The sequence below is a fragment of the Salmo trutta genome, chromosome 3 (genome assembly GCF_901001165.1).
Source record: "Salmo trutta chromosome 3, fSalTru1.1, whole genome shotgun sequence".
In the NCBI taxonomy this organism is placed as follows: Eukaryota; Metazoa; Chordata; class Actinopteri; order Salmoniformes; family Salmonidae; genus Salmo; species Salmo trutta.
In genome coordinates, this window is record NC_042959.1 from 42208007 (window position 1) to 42222022 (window position 14016).

Sequence of the window (14016 nt, forward strand, 5' to 3'; positions counted from 1 at the left end):
TTGAAAAATGGGTGTGTGATTATTTCTGGCTGGGTACTCTCCTGACATAATCTAATGTTTTGCTTTCGTTGTAAAGCCTTTTTGAAATCGGACAATGTGGTTAGATTAACGAGAGTCTTGTCTTTAAAATGGTGTAAAATAGTCATATGTTTGAGAAATTGAAGTAATAGCATTTCTAAGGTATTTGAATATCGCGCCACTCGATTCCACTGGCTGTTGACTAGGTGGGACGATTTCGTCCCACATACCCTAGAGAGGTTAAAATAAAGTGGTGATCCAAACTGACCTAAAAGAGGGAATTGTTACTTGGATTAAATGTCAGGAATTGTGAAAAACTGAGTTTAAATGTATTTGGCAAAGGTGTATGTAAACTTACGAATTCAACTGTACATTCCATTACAGCTGCGCCATGGTAGGTTTGGACAACGAGTTTCTCTATGAAGTTAAACTCAGACTTCTCAAAATTCATAAAGTCAAACACAGACTGTGCATCTTGCCCACTTCACACATCAAAGTAGCCCAATAAACGTTCCTGAATAAAGCCCTGGTTATCTACATACCTGACAATAACTGACAACTGTAAGCAGACTGGTGGCACCATAGGTCCCAGAGCAGTGGGGCAATTTTTACCCCCTGGGGCCTGGAGTTTTTCCTTAGGTGCTAACCAAACTAAGAAAACTCTGGACCCTATAAGGTATGAGGTCAGAGTCCTGACCGTGTGGAGGTCAGAGAACTGACCGTGTGGTGCAAGGAAAACAACCTCTCCCTCAACGTGATCAAGACAAAGGAGATGATTGTGGACTACAAGAAAAGGGGGACCGAGCACGCCCCCATTCTCATCAAAAGGGCTGTAGTGGAGCAGGTTGTGAGCTTCTAGTTCCTTGGGGTCCACATCACCAACAAACTAACATGGTCCAAGCACACCAAGACAGTCGTGAAGAGGGCACGACAAAACTTATTTCCCCTCAGGAGACTGAAAAGATTTGGCATGGGTCCTCAGATCCTCAAAAGGTTCTACAGCTGCACCATCGAGAGCATCCAGACGGGTTGCGTCACTGCCTGGTGTGGCAACTGCTCGTCCTCCAACCACAAGGCACTACAGAAGTTAATGCGTATGGCCAAGTACATCACCGGGGCCAAGCTTCCTGCCATCCAGGACCTCTATACCAGGCAGTGTCAGAGGAAGGCTCTAAAAATTGTCAAAGACTTCAGCTACTCTACTCATAGACTGTTCTCTCTGCTACCGCACGGCAAGCGGTACCGGAATGCCAAGTCTAGGTCCAAGAGGCTTCTAAACAGCTTCTACCGCCAAGCCGTAAGACTCCTGAACAGCTAATCAAATGGCTACCCAGACTATTTGCATTGCCCCCCCTTCTACGCTGCTGCTACTGTCACACTCTGACCTAAGAGAGCTGTGTTTTCTCTGTTTAGCTAGGCCAGGGTGGGCATTCTATGTTTTGGCCGGGTATGGTTTCCAATCAGAGGCATGTGTCTATCGTTGTCTCTGATTGGAAGCCATACTTAGGCAGCCTGTTTTTCCTTTGTTTTTTGTGGGTAGTTATTTTCCGTTTAGTTGTAAGTACCTGACGAAACTGTCTGCTGTCATTTTTTGTTTAATTTGTGAAGTGTTCATTCTTTTGCATTAAACGACAAGATGAACATATTCCACGCTGCACCTTGGTCTACTCACTTTGCGCCTGTGACAGCTACTCTCTGTTATTATTTATGCATAGTCACTTTAATTACTCTACCTACATGTACATACTACCTCAATTACATTGACACCAGTGCCCCCGCACAACGTGCCATTGGAACACAGGAGTGATGGTTGCTGATAATGGGCCTCTGTACGCCTATGTTGATAGTCCATTAAAAAATCTACCATTTCCAGCTGCAATAGTCATTTACAACATTAACAATGTCTACACTCTATTTCTGATCAATTACATGTTATTTTAAATGGACCAATTTTTTTTGCTTTCCTTTCAAAACAAGGATATTTCTAAGTGACCCCAAACTTTTCAACGGTAGTGTATCCAGAAGACAAGGGGGCATTGTTGAAGTTTAAAATAAAAAACATTATTTAACTGTGTATCCCTTACTTCAACCATACATTAATTTCTTAATCAAACGATAAAGCTTCTAAAATAACGTTATGACTGGATAGATAAATAAATAGTATAGATAAATAAATAAAGTAATGATACAGGAAGAGCTAATGGATGGAGGGATGAAAGGAGGTGATGTTGGACTGATTAGTGTGAAAGGAATTCATGTATGATTGAAGGAATATTCATAAGTTGAAGGTGTGGATGGTGTGTGTGTATGGGGGGGGGGATTGGTAGTAGTTATTGCTGTTCTGATTTCAGATTTGATTGTCAGAGAAGTAGACCAAGGTGTCATACACTAAGTTTTTGTTTACTACAGGTTGTTGGGAAAAGTGGTCAAGGTAGCTGATTTGTGTCACAAGTCACAATATTTACTCTTAGTCTCATGTTTAGAATCTGCTCCCCCATTGTTATAATTTTAAATAATGGCAATTCATTCAACAGTGGGAAGTTAGCTAAATTAGTTTGTGGTAACTAAAACAGCTGCACCTCTTAATTGGTAGTCGATATTTATGTTCTCATTTCCACATTTGAATAGCAGAGAAGTAGAGGAAGATTTCATACCTTATAAGTTTTTGTCTGAAGTGCTAGGAAAGTGGTCAAAACATCAGTTGTTTGAAAATAAATGAGAAAATGTTGTTGATGCGGTTACTAAAAAAGCTCTATCGTTTGATCCGTAGAAGTTTAAATGGCGTTTCTAGCTTAAACTGTGTAATGTTTTATTATTTATTTCACCTTTATTTAACCAGGTAGCAAAGCAGTGCGACACAAACAACAACACAGAGTTACACATGGAATAAACAAGCGTACAGTCAATAACACAATAGAAAAAAAGTCTATATACAGTGTGTGCAAATGGCGTCAGGAGGTAAGGCAATAAATAGGCAATAGTAGCGAAGCAATTACAATTTAGGAAATTAAAACTGGAGTGATAGATGAGCAGATGGGGATGTGCAAGTAAAACTACTGGTGTGCAAAAGAGCAGAAAAGTAAATAAAAACAATATGGGGATGAGGTAGGTAGATTGGGTGGGCTATTTACAGATGGGCTATGTACAGCTGCAGCGATCGGTTAGCTGCTCAGATAGCTGATGTTTAAAGATAGTGAGGGAAATATAAGTCTCCAGCTTCAGCGATTTTTGCAATTCGTTCCAGTCATTGGCAGCAGAGAACTGGAAGGAAAGGCGGCCAAAGCAGGTGTTGGCTTTGGGGATGACCAGTGAGATATACAGTGGGGGGAAAAAGTATTTGATCCCCTGCTGATTTTCTACATTTGCCCACTGACAAAGAAAGGATCAGTCTATCATTTTAATGGTAGGTTTATTTGAACAGTGAGAGACAGAATAACAACAAAAATATCCAGAAAAACGCATGTCAAAAATTTTATAAATTAATTAGCATTTTAATGAGGGAAAGGAAAGGCGGGAGGCATCGGCTGAGTGATCACAGAGTAGCCCGGGAGGTGGGCCTGGCTCAGGGCTAGCTTCGGGGCTGGGTCACTCGGCGGCAGCTAGCTGTGATGATCAGGAGTAATGGTCCAGGGTTTACGGCAGGAATCTGGCGTTGTAGTGAAGAAAACAGTCTGATACTGGCAGGCTGGCAAGTATTATTCAGGCCAAAAAAAAAACGTCTCGTGTCTGTGCAGAAGGTAAAGGCCGCTAGCAGTGGCTAACAATGACTAAATAGCTTGTAGCTATTTAGCTGGTTAGCTCCTGATGGCTAGCTTCTGATGGAGGTTCTGGCTATAAGGTCTAAAAAATTGCGAATCCGTGTCACATTGGGTGAGGCGGGTTACCGCAAGGTATATTTAATTGAAAAATGGAAAAGATTGAAAATAAATGTAAATATATATACAAAAAATACAATAAGTAAACGAGAGAACGACAAACCACGTCTGCACTGCTACGTCATCATGGATTAGGACAGAGTAGAGAGCTGAATAATAATAAGTATGACGAAAATTTAAAGTACTGACTTTTGCTTCTCAAGTCCAACCTAATAAGAAATATGACGAAGATTTAAAGTCGGGACTTTTGCTTAACAAGTCCCACCTAATAAGAAGTATGACTCCTACCGACAAATTATGAATTTACAACTCGAAAGAGTCATGCACAAACCTCTCGTTCACATGTCCTTTACCATAGTGCGCTTATTGGAGCTGTCATTTGTGACTGAAACTGGTAAAATTGTACTTTAAACAATGTACATGTGTTGATAGCTAGGCATACAAATAAGAATATTTCTTGATACATTTGAAAGGAGGTCTAGTTGTGGCCGCAACCGGACTAGATTGTGAACGGCTCTTGGCGGGAATGCATGGCTTGACTGCCGTGAGAGTGATTCCCGTTTACATTGTTACGTATTTCATTACACCAGTACTTCATCTTCAGAGTCTTGCCCCGCTACTGAATGGACAAGTGTACTGTTTGTAGCGTAAAATGGAGGAGAACCTGTTCCTCATCAGTAATCACATTTATTTTGGGAGATTGCAAAATATGACCTTTTCACTCAAGATAATAAAACATGTTTTGTTTAGTTACTTTTTCCTCAACTTGTTTCTCTAACTTTATAGAAAGTCAAGCTAGCTTGCAATTCTGAGCAGGTTGAAGATTTATTTAATTTAACCTTTATTTAGATAACATTGTGCCTAGCGAACATTGTGGCTAGCGACCACAACCTAATAATTATCAAAAACAAACATCATTACCATCACAAACTTAAACGGGAGACAACAGTCATATCATATAATTGGCTTAACAGAAAGCATTTAACATTACTATTAAAATAGTACTCACCAATAGGAATGGGTAATTGTTTACAAGTTGCTTGCTATCACATAAGCCATCACCAAAAACCTCATATTTTCATCTTCTTCGGTGGTTTGGCTGGACTGAAGACGATGCAAAGTTTGACAAATGTAAAAGTATGCGGCGTCCGTCTAGCAGCGGAGCCTTCTCTCGAAAGGGGGCGTTGTATTTCCACTCTGTTAACTTCGCCATATGAAATGCATGACATCCAGCACAACCTAACGGAGTGTTTATTGGTAAGATAAACAGGGCTAGATATGCAAAATATTGTTTGCGAAATGCAGCCCCCCCAAACAATTCGTTCTCGAGTTTGGTTCTACAAAGCTGTGTCCATCATAACATACAACAATCAATTAATTGTATTCATTATTGCACCATGCGATCAATTATCAGTTCTAAACATGCATGTTCTTCCCTATGCGCACATGATAGGCAGTAGCTGGTCGGAGCACGTCTCCAGAGCCGGAAGAGCATGTATTAATCCTGCTGTAGAAATAACACTGTGGGGGATAGGATGATGGATTGGTGCACATTCAACAAATCTGATCTAACAAAGTGGATATTTGTCAAATCCTTAATGATTGATGTATTGTAACAGGCCCACAATGTGGTTAATAAAATCCGATTTGGATATATTTGGCTGCATAACATTTAGAATTCGTATAAACTGGTAGCATAGCTAGCATACAGAAATTGGTGGTGGTAGTCAAAGTAGTTTTTAATTGTACTGCAGTTGAATGATGACGATGACATGAACATGTATTGACATCCATACAAGCATTATTCTTCAATTTGTACCTTAGCGTGCTGAGGGGGGGCAATGGGGAGATTCAGGATGGAGATTTAGGTGGGAGAATGGTGCAGTATTTTTACTTCATGCTATCTTGGCTGAGCTCCCATGTCAAGCACCGGGAAACAGACTCTCAGAAGAAGAAAGTTCTTGTCTTTTTATTTAGCCAGTTGCTTGTAATTAGCTGGATGGCTATACAGATTAGCCCTGAATCACTACGAGTGGTGCGGTGCAGACCAATTTATTGGATGCCTATGACTGCTGCCAGAAGAGCAAGAAGTAAGAATGCACTGACTTCTGTGGAGGCGGCTAGCAATTCAGTGAACAACTATCCCAAAATGGAAATATCTGACATGAATAACAAATAAACAAGTAACAATCAATCTCTTGAGTACCTGTTAATGAGTGAAGTTGACACCGACCAGAATAATTATCTTACGGTATAGAGTCCTCCTCTGGCATATTGCCTGGTCTGCTGCTCCATCGTTATGGACACGACAGGTAAGCTTGCATGCATATCATACAGGCCATGATTTTTAAAAATAGCTAAATAAACTATTTTACTGACTGTTAAGAATGATTAAAAGCCAGAATAGTGGTGTTTCAATGTGAAAGTAATATTGCATTAGAGCTGCTGATGTTTTTTTTCTAATGAGTAGGCATGCATTGTGATTAATTTATACAACATCACACCTGTGCATATTATTAAATGACACTGATGTTCAAGATAACTAATATTGAAAGGTGATATGATGCAATCTTAGATTGGAAGGCTACTTCATCCTAATGTAAACTACATGCAGATTAGCTTGCTCACAAAACTAGCCAAGTTAGCTGCATTGTTGCTTGCATGTGATTGGCTGTGGTCTTGCGGGTGGCACACAGCCTGGGAGACAGTGTTGCATGTCAGGCATTGTTCAGGATCTAAATGTCCCAATAAAGCTTAATTGACCCATGAGCTCTTAGCTCAAGGTAAGGGACATTTAGCTTGCTAACATTCTAACTTAATTGATAATAAGCTCCAAACACAAATGAAAGCACAGTGCTAGCATGGAATGTATCGTCCCTTAGTGTAGCAATCAATAAAAGTGTATGCGCTCAATACATCCACTCCTATTTACAGACTTTATCTTGTAATCTTGACAAAACCACTTTGTTATGTCATGATCATGAGAAAATTATTGTGATGGACAATTTTATTTTTATTTTTTATGTTGTGATCATGAGATACTGTACATTTTGTTGTGATCGACATAACGTGATGTTGTGATCGACATAACAAGAGAGTAATTTTTTTATTCATATGTCCTTTCTGGACTTCCATACTAAACAGCCGATAAGCAGGATGATATCGCCTGCTAGCTAGCTATCGTGTCCTACATGTCACCTAGCTTGGTTGGCAACGGCTGATAAGCATCAGTTACTCAACATTTGACTTAAAAATTCATACCTAAAGTTTTGCCTGTGTTGCAGATGGCTATATCAGTCAGCTAATACAGGACTATTAAAGTCCCAGTGCACTACCCTATTTCCCGCGGCTATGATGAGACATCCTGAAAATCGTTTTTCTCCAATCGTCTTCTGTAGTGTCCGAATGGTTTGGCCTACAAACTATTATTACCCCTCTGTGGAAAGATGAGATTCTCACCAACTTGAACATATTGGTTGTTTTGCTCTACGACCCCCCACAAGTGTCGTGGGACTCGGTACCACCGATCTGCCAACTTCTGTCTGAAGCATCTGTCTGTGGAAAGGTGACACTCACTAACATGTACAGTACCAGTCAAAAGTTTGGACACAGCTACTGATTTAAGGGTTTTTCTGTATTTTTACCATTTTCTACATTGTAGAATAATAGTGAAGACATCAAAACTATGAAATAGAACACATGGAATCATGTAGAAACCAAAAAAGTGTTAAACAAATCAAAATATATTTTAGATTTCAGATTCTTCAAATAGCCCCCCTTCGACTTGATGACAACTTTGCACACTCTTGGCATTCTCTCAACCAGCTTCATGAGGTAGTGACCTGGAATGCATTTAACAGGTGTGCCTGGAATTTCTTTCCTTCTTAATGCATTTGAGCCAATCAGTTGTGTTGTGACAAGGTAGGGGTGGTATACAGAAGATAGCCCTATTTGGTAAAAGACCATGTCCATATTATGGCAAGAACAGCTCAAATAAGCAAAGAGAAACGAAAGTCCATCATTACTTTAAGAGATGAAGGTCAGTCAATGCGGAACATTTCAAGAACTTTGAAAGTTTCTTCAAGTGCAGTCGCAAAAACCATCAAGAGCTATGATGAAACTGGCTCTCATGAGGACCGCCACAGGAAAGGAAGACCCAGAGTTACCTCTGCTGCAGAGGATAAGTTCATTAGATTTACCAGCCTCAGAAATTGCATCCCAAATAAATGATTTACAGAGTTCAAGTAACAGACACATCTCAATATCAACTGTTCAGAGGAGACAGCGTGAAGCAGGCCTTCATGGTCGAATTGCTGCAAAGAAACCACTACTAAAGGACACCAATAATAAGAAGAGACTTGCTTGGGCCAAGAAAATCAATGGACATTAGACCGGTGGAAATCTGTCCTTTGGTCTGATGAGTCCAAATTTGAGATTTTAGCTTCCAACCTCTGTGTCTTTGTAGGTGAACGGATGATCTCCGCATGTGTGGTTCCCACCATGGAGCATATGGGAGGAGGTGTGATGGTGTGCTGTCTGTGATTTATTTAGAATTCAAGGCACACTTAACCAGCATGGCTACCACAGCATTCTGCAGCGATACGCCATCCCATCTGGTTTGCGCTTAGTCCCACTATCATTTGTTTTTCAACAGGACAATGACCCTACACACCTCCAGGCTATGTAAGGGCTATTTGACCATGAAGGAGAGCGATGGAGTGCTGCTTCAGATGACCTGGCCTCCACAGTCAAGGGGCAGCAGGTAGCCTAGTGGTTAGAGCGTTGGACTAGTAACTGAAAGGTCACAAGATTGAATTCCTGAGCTGACAAGGGTAAAAATCTGTCGTTCTGCCCCTGAACAAGGCAGTTCACCCACGGTTCATAGGCTGTCATTGAAAATAAGAATTTGTTCTTAACTGACTTGTCTAGTTAAATAAAGGTAAAAAAATAAATCACTCAACCCAATTGAGATGGTTTGGGATGAGTTGGACTGCAGAGTAAAGAATAAGCAGCCAACAAGTGCTCAGCATATGTGGGAACTCCTTCAAGACTGCTGGAAAAGCACTCCAGGTGAAGCTGGTTGAGAGAATGCCACGAGTGTGCAAAGCTGTCAAGGAAAAATTATCCTTGGTATGACCTTAAAACAATTCCATATAGCTTAGTAGAACATAGACAGGGCTTTTACTGTAATGGGTTAAGCTATATAAAACAACAATTGTTGATGTGTATGGCTGCATTTCAGATTTTTTTTTTGTACATTTCAATGTTGCAGTAATAGGACCTAGGCCTAGCATTTGAGTGAGCGAGAGAGAACATTATTTTGATAGCCCTGATCCCAGTGACTCGATTGCCCCCGCATGGAGAGAAAGAGTGCTGCTCATTTTCAGCCACTCACAAGGCTCATTTGAATTTCCTGATGCATCAGAAAAATTCTCAGCGACAAAAGAGTGATCAAGTTAAGATCCGACATCTGTAGATGGAAACTTTACATGGAGTAAAGTTGTGAGGCTTGTTTAGCACTTTTAAAAAATGCTGTCGTAGAGGAATAAATGTAATAATAGAGCACTGAGGACAATGAGGCATTGTTGAAGTTTTAAATAAACAAATACATGTTTTCACAATGTATTTCGACAACAGCAGGATTTTTTGGAAGTCCTCTCTGGGCTGGAGGGGGATCAGTGGGAAGAGGGACCCTCTGCACCTCTGCCCCCAGGGACACAAGTTAACTGAGCATAGCATACACAGGGCCATATAAAATCCATTTAATGTTTTGCCTGATTTATTTTTCGCTGTTTAGTTTTTCCAGGTTTCCTTTTTTTGGGGGGGGTTTTCGCTCTGAAAATCACACTTTTTAAATAGAAAAACAGCAACGCTTATTTTTTTGTGCAGTGTGAACACTCCAAAGGAACTAAGACCCCTCAAAAGAGCCCCCGAAGCAAACCGAACTGAGACCATCTCGAGAAGTGGTCTGAGTTCCCATTCCAGGGTCAGGTTCCCTTTTTGAGTACAATGTGAATGCAAAGCTCCCCAGGTTCGCTTGTCATTATTCGTGCACCACACGCTAGACTACTGCAACCCCATTTCCCCTGCCATAAACCTTCACATTGGTGCCACAAAAGAGAGAAGATGTGTGCGGTTTTTGCATATTGATTAGCGATTGTCAAGGACGCACATATTCCAAAATGTGTCAAGTTTTTAGTTATTTGTTTGAAATATGTGCATCATAGGCATCAATGTGTCAAGTTTTTAGATTATTTGTTTGCAATATGTGCATCATAGGCAAAGAGAGCTTTATAAGCTGTTTATTTATTGTGTAGTTTGAATAGTGTGAGAAGACAACATATTTGGTGAGAATCTCAACATAGGGTACAAAATGTATTCTCTGTCTTAAAGGGGCAGCAGCCTACATTACCTTGGGTGTACAATTTTCAATTACAGCATTATTTATTATGCAGTAATTATATTGCTATAATTCTGTTACCAATGTTAATAGTATCTTCTGATTACAATTATTACAGTGCATCGGAAAAGTATTCATATGACTTGACTTTTTCCACATTGTTACATTACAGCCTTATTCTAAAATTGATTAAATTGTTTTTTTCCCCACTCAATCTACACACAATACTGCAAAATGACAAAGCAAAAACAAGTTTGGACATTTTTGCAAATTTATATTAAAAAAACTGAAATATCACATATACATAAAGTATTCAGACCCTTTACTCAGTACTTTGTTGAAGCACCTTTGGCAGCGATTATAGCCTTGAGTCTTCTTTTGTATGACGCTACAAGCTTGGCACACCTGTATTTGGGGAGTTTCTCCCATTCTTCTCCGCAGATCCTCTCAAGCTCTGTCAGGTTGGATGGAGAGCGTCACTGCACAGCTATTTTCCCCCTTAAATAGCTGAGAAGTATACCAATATGTTATACCCTCTAAGTTTTTGTCTAAAGTTGTAAAAATGTAAATTGTTTGGAAGTAGAGGAAGATTTCATATGCTTTAACTTTTTGTTAAAATTGATGGGAAAGTGGTCAGAGTAGCGTATCTTTGTCAAAAGTTGCATTGTTCTGTAACGGCTGTCGGGAGAGAGAGTTGACCAAGGTGCAGCGGAGTTAGTGTTCATCTTGAATTTTAATACAATGAAGAGAACACTATACAAAAACAAGAAAAACTGACAGCCAAACAGTCCTGTCAGGTGCAAAACACTCAACAGAAACATAGAAAAAGGAACATAGAACGCCCACCCAATGTAACACCCTGGCCTAACCAAAATAAAGAACAAAAACCCCTCTCTATGGCCAGGGCGTTACATGTTCACTGTGAATGGAATGTTGGAAGTCTGGGAGTTGATGTCACAATGGGAACTTTAGAATGTTGAAGAAAGTGAATGAAGATGGACAAAAAACGTAATAGTTTTAAAAGTATAAAAGATACAGTATCAAAAAGTTGTATGCACACACACTGGTCCTGACCGCTCTGCACATTTTAAAATTTGAATGAGATGTCTAGCATAAAGCTGCAATATGTAACTTTTTGGGCCGCTCCAATTCACACAGAAATGTGAATTATGGATATGTCATTCTCATTGAAAGCAAGTCTAAGAAGTGATAGATATGTTCTATGTGCGCTATTTCTATGATTCCTTGATTAAGTTTCATTTTTTGCATCTTTTACTTTTGGTTTTGTACACCAGCTCCAAACAGATATATTTTTATTATGGAACATATATTTTACAGCGGTTTAGATGGTACAATGATTTTCTACAATATACATGTTTTTTTTGTAACAAACTGAATTAGGTGAACTATTAGAATTTTAGCAACCAATAAATGGTGGAGCAATTTCTGCATAGTGCATCTTTAAACGGTGTAAGAGGATTCGTTTTCCAGATAGTAGCAATAATAAGAAGTATGTTGAATATTTCAAGTGGGGACTCTCGCTTTGCAAGCCCCACTATGAAAAAGATTTAAAGTTGGGACTTTTGCTTCACAAGTCCCATCGATGTAAAATGTCCTGTTAAGCCAGGCCAATGAGAGACGACGAAAGGGGGCGGGATCCTCTTGACGTCTGGTGCGGCGGCGCGAATGTTTGTGTAGCGCGAGATGATGTTTTTGTTGTTCTAATCTTCTGAATATGGCTTCGTAGTTCGTTTGACAAGGCGTAGGGAAAGCCCCCCCCAATTTGTTTCAGCTTGCCTTCAAGCATCGCTGCAAGATCTGCACTACACACAGTGACACAGCCGAGGAACCTTTCACTACGGGTTAAATGGCTGCAGCACCCACACCGTAGCAAGCTGGTAAGTAGTGCTAAACGGTGTAACTTCACGCTATGTATTTTAGTCGTTCGAATGACCGGGTTAGTGAATAATATGATGGCATTATGTCCAAGCTCTAGGAACTATTAAGAAATATGGCAGTTGTAGGACTTTGGCACTCACTCTGTTTATTTTGACAATAGTTGAGGTGCTCAACATTCTTGTTTCCCAATCTCAGTATAAAGTAGACAGTATATTATTGCTACTGTAACGGTATTGGAACTGTAGTACATGCCGTGAATTGAATTGCACTTCCTGACTGCCAAATCACAGAGTTTCTAAACCCAGAGGCACAACATCGCAAGACTTTCGGGAACGCTTGCGAAACAGACCAAGCAGTCCAGGTCCAGGTTTGAGAAGTCAGTGAGAGTAATTGTTACTTAGTTAATTTTCTGAAATCTAAAGGCACAACCTTGATTCGAGCCAATGTCTTAAGTAGTTGATCACTCCAGCCTCTGGAAGGTGACAAATTGACACGTTTTCATTTAATTCAGAAACAACTTAATATCGAAGGAGGGCCTTTATCTTACGGCCTGCACATGCGCAGTTTGGCGCGAGTCGACCGTTGACCCATTTACGTGTTTCTGCGCATGAGTTTCGCAAGCAAACATCGCCATGACATCGCCAAGTGTGATAGGCAGAAACTGCCTCTTCAGTAGAGATCCCCATCTTCATATTGTACTGTCTTTGATCAAATTCTGAATATGCTATGCTATTATTGCTAAGAATTTTGAATGTGTATTTTGACATAGGCTAAAATAAGAATATGCTATATATTTGACATACGTGCAGCTGTCTGTTTAAAATAATTGTTTGTTGTAATATAGCCTAATATCGTGCATTTCTACTATCAATTGTGTGCGTAAAATAACCGTGCGCAAAATATTTGTGTGCATAAACTCCAGCCAGGCAAAAGTTTAATTTTTAATTTTTCTTGGTTACATTCTTGTGCAATGGGGAAAAAGAAGGGTGGCAAAAATCGTTAGGTCTACCTGCCTTCATTCACCAACGTAAAGTCTGACCATTTATATGAATTAATGTGATAACTTGCTCAATATATTCTTGATGATTGCAGTTGATCATGTTATACAGTGAAATAATAGCTTAGAATAGAATTTCATAGGCATACATCTGCCAAGATGCGATTTCTAGAAATATCATCTTGAAATGTGAAAGCAAAGCATGCATTCATCCAGTTTTGGCTTACCTATATGCCAAAACTGGATTATGTTGAGTATGAATCTGTTGATTATGAATTCTGGAGAGCGCCCACTGCCCAGAATGAAATTACGCATAGCCTAGTGATGTTCTTCTTTGTTGGGAAAGCTTGAGTCAGTGCACTGTAGTGGGTCACCTGTCAGAAAACACACATTACAGTAATGTTGATCGTATTTGATCTCCTCCTTAATATGGTGGTATGACATTTTCTGTGCATTGGTCATAGGACATGGTCAATAATTTTTTTTTGTTATTGTCCGCGTTTGACACGATGCGGTCTTGGTTCTTTTTTATACACGTTAAAAGGTACTGCCATCAAGGGCATTTTAGGGCAAACAGTTAGACTATACTGTAGGCCTACATGACATGCCATGATATAAAAATATGTTTGCATGGAATCCTGAAGCATTTGCTTTGCATCTATTCCTTATTTCCTTCATATTTTCTATTACCCCATATATTAATTACTCATTAGTGTGGATAACTTTAAAATCTGCATACATTTCTTTCATTTTTTTATACTGTCCTTCATTCAGAGAGAAGTAGCTTGCTCTTTTGGAAGTTTAGAAGTTTCACTGCGCACATTCCT

General features: G+C 39.7%; 1 protein-coding gene across 5 annotated transcripts in view; it reads left to right on the plus strand.

The window, feature by feature from the left end:
* The first annotated feature begins 11981 nt into the window (after positions 1-11981).
* LOC115175344 (transcription factor HIVEP3) overlaps positions 11982-14016 on the plus strand; it is a 92373-nt gene continuing 90338 nt past the window's right edge. For all 5 annotated transcript variants that reach the window (XM_029734574.1, XM_029734559.1, XM_029734591.1 and 2 more), the window contains exon 1: positions 11982-12191. The gene's annotated coding sequence lies outside the window, so the exon portion shown is untranslated. The remainder of the gene's footprint in view (positions 12192-14016) is intronic.